This window comes from Cebus imitator, unplaced genomic scaffold, assembly GCF_001604975.1.
Source record: "Cebus imitator isolate Cc_AM_T3 unplaced genomic scaffold, Cebus_imitator-1.0 Scaffold70, whole genome shotgun sequence".
NCBI lineage: Eukaryota > Metazoa > Chordata > Mammalia > Primates > Cebidae > Cebus > Cebus imitator.
The window spans coordinates 2,320,480-2,331,396 of NW_016107385.1; the positions used below are offsets into that span (position 1 = coordinate 2,320,480).

Sequence of the window (10,917 nt, forward strand, 5' to 3'; positions counted from 1 at the left end):
AAAAAAAAAAAAAAAAAAAAAAATTATGAGTCTACCATAGACTAACAAAATGGAGTCCAGTACATAACCAATACTGCCATCTGTTGGTGCCAGGCAGTGTTGACTCTCTTTTGTTTGGTATAATGGCTTTCTTTGTTTCTACCTGTCAAAGTTAATAGTTTCAAAATTCCTATATATGGGAGCCACTATCTCACTTTTCACTTTTTGAGCCTGATAAAAGCAAAAGCAACCGTTTCTGAAAATGTCTTAGATTATCATGACAACACAAATTTGAATTTCTATTGTTTCTTTGACTACAAAGGTAGTCATAATTTGTTTGATAAGGTGTCTTCACAGAATTATTTGTCTTTGCAGAATCGATGCTAGATGGACAATATTTTCATATCAGTCTTTAAGCTGACACTTTAAAGCATTCCTGGAGAACTGCATATGTTCTCACACACAAGCAAACTGACTCATTTGTAAATATTGAACTTTTCAATGCTATCTATTTCTAGACAATAGACAGTATTAGGAAGCCCACTGGACCAACAGTCAGTAAACATATTCTTATCCAATTTGCCACTCAGTTCCTTGAGCTTGGTCAAATGCTGACTCGTAATTTCTTCGTGTAGGACATGGGATTTTAATGCCAACCCTCCTCACCTAATGGTACAAATAAGATAACATATGTGAAAATGTTTTAAAACTATGAAAAGCAAATAAGATAACATGAGAAAATGTTTTAAAACTATGAAGTATGATAAAAATTTAAAATACTCTCTTTATCATCTTGCTTAACTCAAAGAAGTTTCTTCCACATACAGAAACTACCACCTGTCATCATCTGAGTTATTTGGTGTGTATTTTGTGCAGATAGTTGGGAATCTATTCTATATTCCTCCCAATTTATATATGTATATAATTATACATATATATATATAATTATACATATATATATAATTATACATATACATATATATGTGTATACATATACATATACATATATACACACACACACACACACACACACACATATTTAACCTGAGTGCGGTGGCACACACCTGTAGTCCCAGCTACTTCTGAGGTGGGAGGATGGCTTGAGCCCAGGAGGTAGAGGTTGCAATGAGCTGAGATTGTACCACCGCACTCCAGAGCCAGACAGTGTTACAGATAAAGAGAGAGAGAGGGAGAGAGAAAGGGGGAATAGGTGATCTACGGTATCTTCTGTTCCTTCAAAGTGGTCTTAGAATCAGGGGGAAAAAATAAGGTTACTTCTTCAAATCACAAATAGAGACTTCTTTACTGGTTCTAGAGCTTGGCTGCCTTATTTGTTTAATATTATTTTCTTCTATTTTTCTTTATAAAGCAACTAAAAGTCTCATAAGAAAACCCAATTACTGAGTCTAGCAGCTCTGAAAACACCTAAAAAATCCATGTTGGTCCTCGGTGCTATTTATATCCTCCCTTTTTCATTCTTTAGTTTGCTGTCTCATTAGGCTTGGGAAGGTCTCTTTTATCAAAGTTATTGTTGCCAGAAAACATAAAAACAAGATGGAGGGCAAAGCTAAGAGGAGAGTAAGTTTCTCCTCTCCCCTAGCCCCATCCAAATGTAGGCAAACACAAAAGATGGTCCATCAAATGTAAACAAAAACTTTTCTAAATATTTTATTGCTTTGTATTAAATCAGCATCCACCTTTGAACTAGGTCACAGATGCATTAAGCCCAGGCCTCCTCCATGCTTCCTTTTTTTTTTTTTTTTTGAGACAGAGCTTTGCTCTGTCACCTAGGCTGGAGTACAATGGCAGATCTCAGTTCACCGTAATCCTCGCCTCCTGGGTTCAAGTGATTCTCCTCTCTCAGCCTCCCATGTAGCTGGGACTACAGGCATGAGCCACCACACCTAGCTAATTTTTGTAATTTTGGGCAGAGATGGGGTTTCACCACGTTCGCCAGGCTGGTCTCAAACTCCTGACCTCAAGTAATCTGTCCACCTCGGCCTCCCACAGTGCTGAGATTACAGGGGTGAGCCACTACATCCGGCCCCAACTCTATGCTCTTTCCATTGCATATGCAGTATTTCCTGAAAGAGATGTTCAAAAGAATGACACAGACACATTTTCCTTCACTACGAGGACTTCTTTTTTCCCAGCTCTGCTGAGGTGTAACTGAAAACAAAAATTGTATCTATTCAAGGTATACAACATGATGTTTTGATACACACGTACATTATGATTACCACAATCAAGCTAATTAACATATTCATCACCTCCTATAGTTACCTTTGTGACTGTGTGTGTGTGTGTGTTGAGAACATTTAAGATCTCTTAGCAAACTTCAAGTTTACAATACAGTATTATTAACTATAGTCACCACACTATACATCCGATCTCCAGAACTTATTAATCCTGTACAACTGATCCTTTTTACCTTTTGACCAATATCTCCCCATTTGTCCCACCTGCTGGCAGCCATCATTCTACCCTCTGCTTCCATGAGTTCAATGTTTTTAGATTCACATATAAGTGAGATCATATAGCATATGTCTTTTTTTGGCTGGCTTATAACACTTAGCATAATGTCCTCCAGGATCACCCATGCTATTGCAAATGACAAGATTTCTTTCTTGTGGCCAAATAATATTCGTGTGTGTGTGTGTATCACATTTTCTTTATCCATTCTTCTGTTGACAGACACAGGCTGATTCCTTACCTTAACTATTGTGAATAATGCTGCAATGAACATAGGAATGCAGTTATCTCTTTAAGGTACTGATTTTATTTCCTCTGGATATGTGCCCAGAAGTGGGACTGCTGGATCATATGGTAGTTATGTTTTTAATTTTTTTAAGAATTTCTATATACCCTTTTCCATATGGTTGTGCTAATTAATTTACATTCATACCAGTGTGCGAGAGTTCCTAACTTTAGTTATAAAACCACTTTAAAGCTCTTCGGATAATAAAGCTCATTATTATTCAAAAGAAGAGATTAAAACAAAAAATAAATGACCAGAGTGACAGGGATGGTTGGCTGGCCGAAAGGCCAATACTGAAGAAACCCCTATGTATTTAGGCAGTGAGGACATGGTCCTTCTTGAATGCCCTAGATGGGGTAAGATGAAAGCAGGCATTGCTGAATGTATGTGTATGTGACTGGGCCTGAAGGATGGTACACCTTGGTAAAGATTACCAAAGGGTTACTGAGTGCTGTAATGATACCACAATGGTACCATAAGCACCACATTTGTTGGAAGAAAACTAGAGAACAAATGAGATCAACTACCATTTTAGAGACTATTGGGCCTTCCCCTCACTTAAAAATGAGGAAAGTAAGGCTTTAAAAGGTTAAGTGATTTGCCCAAGTCCATAAAGTAGGGTAGAGGCAAAGCTAGGACTAAAATCCTGTTTCTTAACTCCCTGTCCAGTACTAAAACCTTGACCATTGAGTGTGTTGCTGCTTGGGAACCCACTTAACCTCCTTCTGTAATGTTGGAAGAATATGATCCCAGGAGCCACATAGCCTGGAACAGGTCAGTGGTCATCAGCTGATATTGAGATGCCTATGGGAAACCTAAAGCAACTTAATCCCAAAGGTCTATTAAAGGGTTTAGGCTAGTCAATCCCACCACATTTCACATCCCTGTCATATGTCCAAAACTGTACTCTCACACCCTCATGTTCATGCTGCTCAGACCGTCCCCTCCTTGACCTTACTCCTCTTTCCTCTCTAACCTTTCATTGGACCCTCGAGAACTTGTTGCATGATAGGAATAACAACATCCTGCCTACTTCACAAACCTTGGCCTTAATCAAATCCCAAGGGCCCACTTCCTCACTGGATGACATGCAGTCTCCTGGACACCCCACCTTGGGGTTGGGAATGAGGTCATCCTATTCCTCACTCCCCATTTGTACGTCTAACACACTGCCCTTCTGTATTTATACAAAATCCTGGCTCCTTCAACTCCTGTCATCTGGTTACATCCCTTTCAATTCCCTCTTTGTTTCTGTAACCTATCAGCCTCCAGGTAACTCCTTCTCATTTGCTGAAGATTTTAGTACCTGACTCATAGCCTCTGTCCCACCCAGGCCTTGCCATTATTTAGGATAATTTCAAAGTCCCATGTGGATGGCAAAACCCACAAGGCCTATACTTATCAACTCCAATGAACTTCACCTTCTCTTTACTCACACACACAGTAAACACCTTTAACCTTCTCAGGACTCAGAACTTCTCTAGCTAGGAAATCTTAAACTCTTGGCACAATGGCTTCAAACGAAGAAATTCACTCTCTGTCTACTTTCTCATCTTCCACTCACTTCCAAAACCACTGCAACGGACCCCCGCCACTCTTTTGAAACAGTTTTCTCCCAAAGTCATCATGCATTTCTCTGCATCCAGGGGACACAGTCTGGTCTCTCCCTGCTGGGTCTGATGCCACTGATCAGACCTCATGGATATCTTCTGCTCCCTTTGCTTCCAAAGCACTTCACTACCACAGCTCTCCGAGCCACCTCTTTGACCATTTCTTGATTGTCTGCTGTCTCCTGTATGGCACTCCTTTTCTTCAACCTGCTTGTTAAAATGTCCACTCAACATTAGCTGAACTTATCCATTCTCATGGTTTGAGCTACCACCCATTTCGAAGACTTCCATACTTACACCCTCAAACTTTTAGATTCTTAGATCTAATTGGGTATTTCACAGGTACCTCAAATTCAATTTGTACCAAACTTAATGCTTTATCTGCTATATGCCCTATTTTACCCTCTCCTAAACTCAGTCTCTCTCCTCTCTCTCTCTCTCCCTCTCCTGCCCCCCACCCAACTCTCTCTTTTCCCTCCACACCCTCAGAAGCCCAACATAGGGAACTGAGAATTATCCTTGGCTCCGGCTTAACCCAACTTTCACCCCTGGTCAATCACCAAGGCCTGAAAATTTTATCTCCTTTACTTCTTGAATGTGTCACAAACTCTTTAACCTTGTTGCCATTCCCTTGCCTAAGCCCTCATTATACCTAAGCTGGAAATCACAACAGCATCCTAATTAGTGTCCCTACTTCTAGGTTTACCTCTATGACCTCCAGCCTTCACACAGCACACAGAATTATCTTGCTAAAACATAAACTTGTCCTTATCACTGCCCTGTTAAAAACCACTCCATGGCTCCTTGAGGCTTAGAAGACAAACTCCAAGCTTCCTAACCAGCCAGTTCAGCCTTGTGGATGTAGTTTCTGCCCACCCCTCTAGCCTCAACTTTGACCTTATAATTTATGCTCCCACCACTCTGTCTATGATCTCCAAGTACCATGCTGCGCACTGTCGCTGGTCTGTCTCCAGCACTGCACTTAGCATAATGAATTATAACTTAGTTTATATTTCTGTCTTCCCCAGTAGACCATAAGCTGGCTCCCTGGGGGAGCAACTCAATCTTATTCATCTTTATATCTCCAGCACTTAATAAAGTGGTTGGCATACATTTAGCATTCGATTAATGCTGATGAATGAATGGATACGATTAGAAACGTCCTATTAAAAGGAATGACTTTCTACCTACTATGTCATTAAAGGACCTAATAGTATAGAGTTCTCAGACAATCAATCGGTCAAGTGTCCAGTGGGGATTTGGCTGTTAGGGAGAAATTGTTTTACTCCCATATACCTTACACTTGAATGCAAAACTGAGTAGGATTTTTCACAATCCAGTTATCCTCTTAATAATCACCACACTAACCACAGTCTTAGAGGCAGTACTGGGTGTAGCTGGCCTCTTTTAACATAGTTTAACATCTTTGTGTGCTACCGTCTGTTAATAAAATTTACATTTCTCACTGTTACTAATGTGTTGTGTTTTATCCCCAGCTCACACAAATGAATGCATGGTTCAAAAGTGCTCATTAGAGTATAAACATAGTAATGAATACAGCAACAAAAATCCTAGACCTCACAATAATGTGTTAAGTGCAAACAGTGAATCTCACTCTAGTACAAGTAGAGAAAGTGAACATGCGACTGTGCTGATTTCTCACAAGTGAAGGTAAGTCTCAGCAACTGCCAAGGAATATATTGGACAATTATTTCGTTTGCCAGTGTGTTCCTGTCACAAACTCTTATCAAAGAGCAGCTTGAATCAGTCAAAGATTTCATAATATTTTCAAATTACATTTCAAAATTTGCATAACACCCTCCCTAAACTTCCTGTTGTTCCAAAACATGTATGAAATAATGCTTTCTGGTATGAAATTGACTCATTTTGTCATTAAGGGCAGAAAGAGACCAAAATAAAGATTATTCTGTTTATAAGCAACTAATAAAGTCAGCCACAAGGTTAATAACAAATCACATGCTCAGAGGAAAATTGGACTATGCAAGCAAAATTACTAAGGATTCTATCAAACATCACATATCAATGGCATGCAATGTGGAAGAATTACAATCACCTATGTACACTAGCATGTATTCTGCCTTATAGTTAATTGAAATCAATAATATGCAGAGTAGCACGTGAACTAGCATATCAGTAGAACATATTTGAGGGAGAAGTACTTAAAAACTCTTCGCTCTACATGTTACCAAGAACCCAATCTACAGAAGAGACTTTTCATCAGTTAACATTTCTTTTGTAAGCAATAATACAAATGGAAGAAGGTGCATTAGGATCAGTGCTGATGGAAGAACTAGCTACATTTGCAGCAAGGAAGAAGGTGTGACACAAATAAAAGTGTTACCTTTATGCCAACACACCCACTTCTTTATTCACCAAAACAGATGACATGCAACAATATGGTTCCTAATCTTAATGTAGTATTGTAGAAAATAGTTTCAAGTGTGAATACAATCAGATCTGAGTACATGTTTTCTCAGTATGTTCTGCAAAGAAATGGGCAGAGGGCATTAGACTGATTGTTTCCCCCAGAAGCACTATGGTTGTCATCAAGGGTGGTCATGCAGACTTTTGAAATGACAAATGAGACTGGAGCATTCCTGTTCCACACAGATAATGTCAGGAAGGAGCAGTTCCACAGCTTCAAGTGACAAATGTCAGCAATGTAGTTAGTATCTGGACATTTCTGATCCTCTCATCCAGACCCAAACATGTTTATGTTGAACTCTGGGAGTAAATACAGAGCTTACTTGAGAAGACTGAACAGGCAGTTTGAAGATGTGCTTACAAACTTGTAGACTTCACATCTGATGAAGCCCTGACTCTGATTTTCAGGTGGAAATCTTGCCATCATTTCTAGACAGTTTCAATCTGAATTATACAAACTTCCCAAACTGATGGAGCCATCACACATTTACTGCCATTCCTGACAGACTCTAATTATAAAGAAGTATTTTCGACCAGATACGGTGGCTCACGCCTGTAATCCCAGCACTTTGAGAGGCAGAGGCGGGCGGATCATGAGGTCAAGAGATGGAGACCATCCTGGCTATGGTGAAACCATGTCTCTCCTAAAATACAAAAATTTAGCTAGGCATGGTGGTGTGTGCCTGTAGTTCCACCTACGCAGGAAGCTGAGGCAGGGGAATCGCTTGAACCTGGGAGACAGAGGTTACAGTGAGCTAAGATCGTACCACTGCACTCCTGCCTGGTGACAGAGCAAGACTCTGTCTCAAATAAATAAATAAATAAATAAAGCATTTTCTATTTTGGTAAAATAATGAAGAAGGAAAAAACACTAGATAAGGAACCCATCTTGTAGCTTAATATTAGATATTTTACTTCAAAATTATAATTAATATCTTTCACTGATAGGAGAAACATTTACTATTTAATTTTCAAGCATGCTTTAAAAAAAACACTTTATTGAGGTATGAGTGAGATGAAAAAAGGTATATATATTTAATGTATGCAATTCAAACAATTAGGGGTATGCACTTGTGAAACCATTACCACCATGAAGGGAAGACATAAATATATCCATCATCTCCCAAAGTTTCCTCCTATCTCATTGATCAAACAAGATTTTCATTATTAAATTTTTTTACTTTTTAAAAATTTACCTCAAATTATGGTCTACTCATACATAAAGCACCATCTAACTGGTCTGCAGTTGCTAAAAGTCTAAGAAACATCATGATGGCACATAAACAAACACTCTCTACTATATTCTGTGTGGTCCTTGGACAATTTTCTTCTTCACAGGTCTAAAGGTCCTGGAACGTCCACCGTATAATTACTTTCCTTTCTTGCCATAAGCAAACGGAATTAGCAATCTATTATTTTCTATTTTTCTTATATAATTAACAATAAGATCCAGAAGATACATGCAGAGCAAGAAAAAAAGAACATTGTGTGATTACAAAATTCCTATGATAAATATTTATTCAGAAATACAGCTATGTGCTGATTAATGAATATATTCAAGAAAGCCTGCTCAATGGAACTGCGTCAAGTAAGGTAACAGATTTATGGATGGATGAGATACTGGACCAACAGCTCTGCCCCAGAAGAGGAAAAATAAAAGAGCTCCAAATATCTCCCAGAAGCAGTTATCAGGTCGTGCCCACAGGGCTTACTTGCTGGTTGTAGGCAAACCCCTCTGGGCCCACTCCCTTCAAACAAGGGGTCATACTAACTTGTTGGCTCCTAACCACTCTGACTTTTGACATAATCTTCCTTCAGCAAAGGGCTGCAAACAGTGCAGGTAACATCCAATTGCTGTTAGGCACTGCCTTATGTAGACCAATATTTGGCAAGTTTCGGCATATTGGTGTCTTGTAATTTCCAACAATAAGCCTAGGAGACATGGGAGACATCTCTCTATATCTAAAATGTCAAACTCTATATAATAAGTTAAACAGCCCATTGGAATATACTATGATTAAACACACCTTGTATAAGGACCATCTAACTAGCAGTTTTCCAACTTTGTATTTGACTTTATGTATCAAAAATCCAACTACAATGGCTTAACTAATAAAGGTTGTTTTTTTCATGTAGCCCACATTCCAGAAAAGGACTGGTCAGCTGCTCAAGAAGTCATTATGGCAAGGACCTAGACTTCCAGCTTCCTCCCTGCCATTCTTCCTACATAGTTTGTGTCCTCATAGTTGCAAGACAGTTATTCTATCCCTAGGTGTTGTACCGAGGCAGAATGTATCCTTAGGTGTTGTATACCAGGCCCAAGGGGGAAACGGTCAAGGGCAAGGGCAAAAGGCATGCCCCAGCTTTTCATTTTTACCGGGAAGAATAGCATTTCAGAGCTCCACCCAGTAAACTTCCACTGGTCAGACCTGGTGACACAGTCACCCCCACCAGCACAGGAGTCTGTAAGGCATTTTTATCTGGGCACACTGTTGCCCTAAACAAAACCAGGGTCCTTTAAATAAGGAATAATAAAAGCAGAAATACTGAGTAGGCAAGGAGCAGAGGCTACCACACAATCAAGGACATTTTAAGTTTTTGCTCAAATTCCACAAGTCAAAAACCATTGACTTAACTAAGCCTCAAACTGTCTACTAACTTCAGTTTTTTTTCCCTTCAAGAAATAGTTCTTTTTTTTTTTTTTTTTTTTTTTTTTTTTTTTTTGGGAGACGGAGTTTCGCTCTTGTTACCCAGGCTGGAGTGCAATGGCGCGATCTCGGCTCACCGCAACCTCCGCCTCCTGGGTTCAAGCAATTCTCCTGCCTCAGCCTCCTGAGTAGCTGGGACTACAGGCATGCGCCACCATGCCCAGCTAATTTTTTGTAGAGACGGGGTTTCACCATGTTGACCAGGATGGTCTCGATCTCTTGACCTCGTGATCCACCCGCCTCGGCCTCCCAAAGTGCTGGGATTACAGGCTTGAGCCACCGCGCCCGGCCCAAGAAATAGTTCTAAGTTCCTGATTGTGTGACATCAAACTTACTCTTCACAACTGACTTACGTTACCCATGTTTCCCGAAAAGGACTGACCACACACTCTGTTATAGAAAACTACTTTAGCAACAGTCTCAGAGAGCATTTGAAAAGAAGACATAAAGATTCACCAGCTCCTCAGCAACCTCTGAGGGAATCAAGCTAACCCTCTAGCATTGCTCTGTTCAGCAGATGTTTTTCCTAATTCCACAGAAAGAAATATATCTGTGCCTTTTTTTTTTTTTTTTGAGAGACAGGGTTTCACCAGCTTGGCCAGGATGGTCCTAAACTCCTGACCTCATGATCTGCCCACCTCGGCCTCCCAAACTGCAGGGATTACAGGCCTGAGCCTGTGCACCTGGCCTTCTATGCCCTTTTTAAAACACAGGATGGCCTCCAAAGCAAATCAGGTAAAGAGGGAGTAAGAAGAAAAAATTGAAACGCAAAATAAAAATAAATCCATCCCCCACCTCCTTGCTCCACCCCATTAACTGAATCACCTGGAGGTCTCCAAAGTAAATTAGAGACAAGTCTTCCAATTAATTAACTGTAGCACAATTATCACAGGACTTGATAATTACAACACACCTGCTCTCACAGGCACTGAGGGCATTCCCCTAGCCTAGATTGTTTCAGCCATGCACTTTACCTCTCTCAAAAGTGATGTACTACAAGGCTCTGATGTAGAAGAAGACATGAGAGAAAGACACAGTTTCTCCAAGTCTCAAACTGAATACACAATTCAGAGCAACTTTCCTGCTTTCACAAGGGAACACTAAACAATGTGTCTTTAGAAATGGGAGTATTAGGCTGGGCACAGTGGCTTATGCATGTAATCCTGGCACTTTGGGAAGCCAAGGCAGGCGGATCACCTGAAGTTGGGAGTTCGAGACCAGCCTGACCAACATGGAGAAACCCTGTTTCTACTAAAAATACAAAATTAGCCAGCCATGGTGGCGCATGCCTGTAGTCCCAGCTACTCGGAAGGCTGAGGCAGGAGAATCGCTTGCACCTGAGAGGCGGAGGTTGCAATGAGCCGATATTGCACCACTGCACTCCAGCCTGGGCAACAAAAGAAAAACTCTGTCTCAA

The 10,917-nt window shown here is 40.2% G+C and overlaps 1 protein-coding gene across 1 annotated transcript in view; it reads right to left on the minus strand.

Annotated features, from left to right (window-relative positions):
- Nucleotides 1-10,917, minus strand: part of GPR176 (G protein-coupled receptor 176) — a 121,011-nt gene that overhangs the window by 70,371 nt on the left and 39,723 nt on the right. The gene's annotated exons all lie outside the window — the stretch shown is intronic.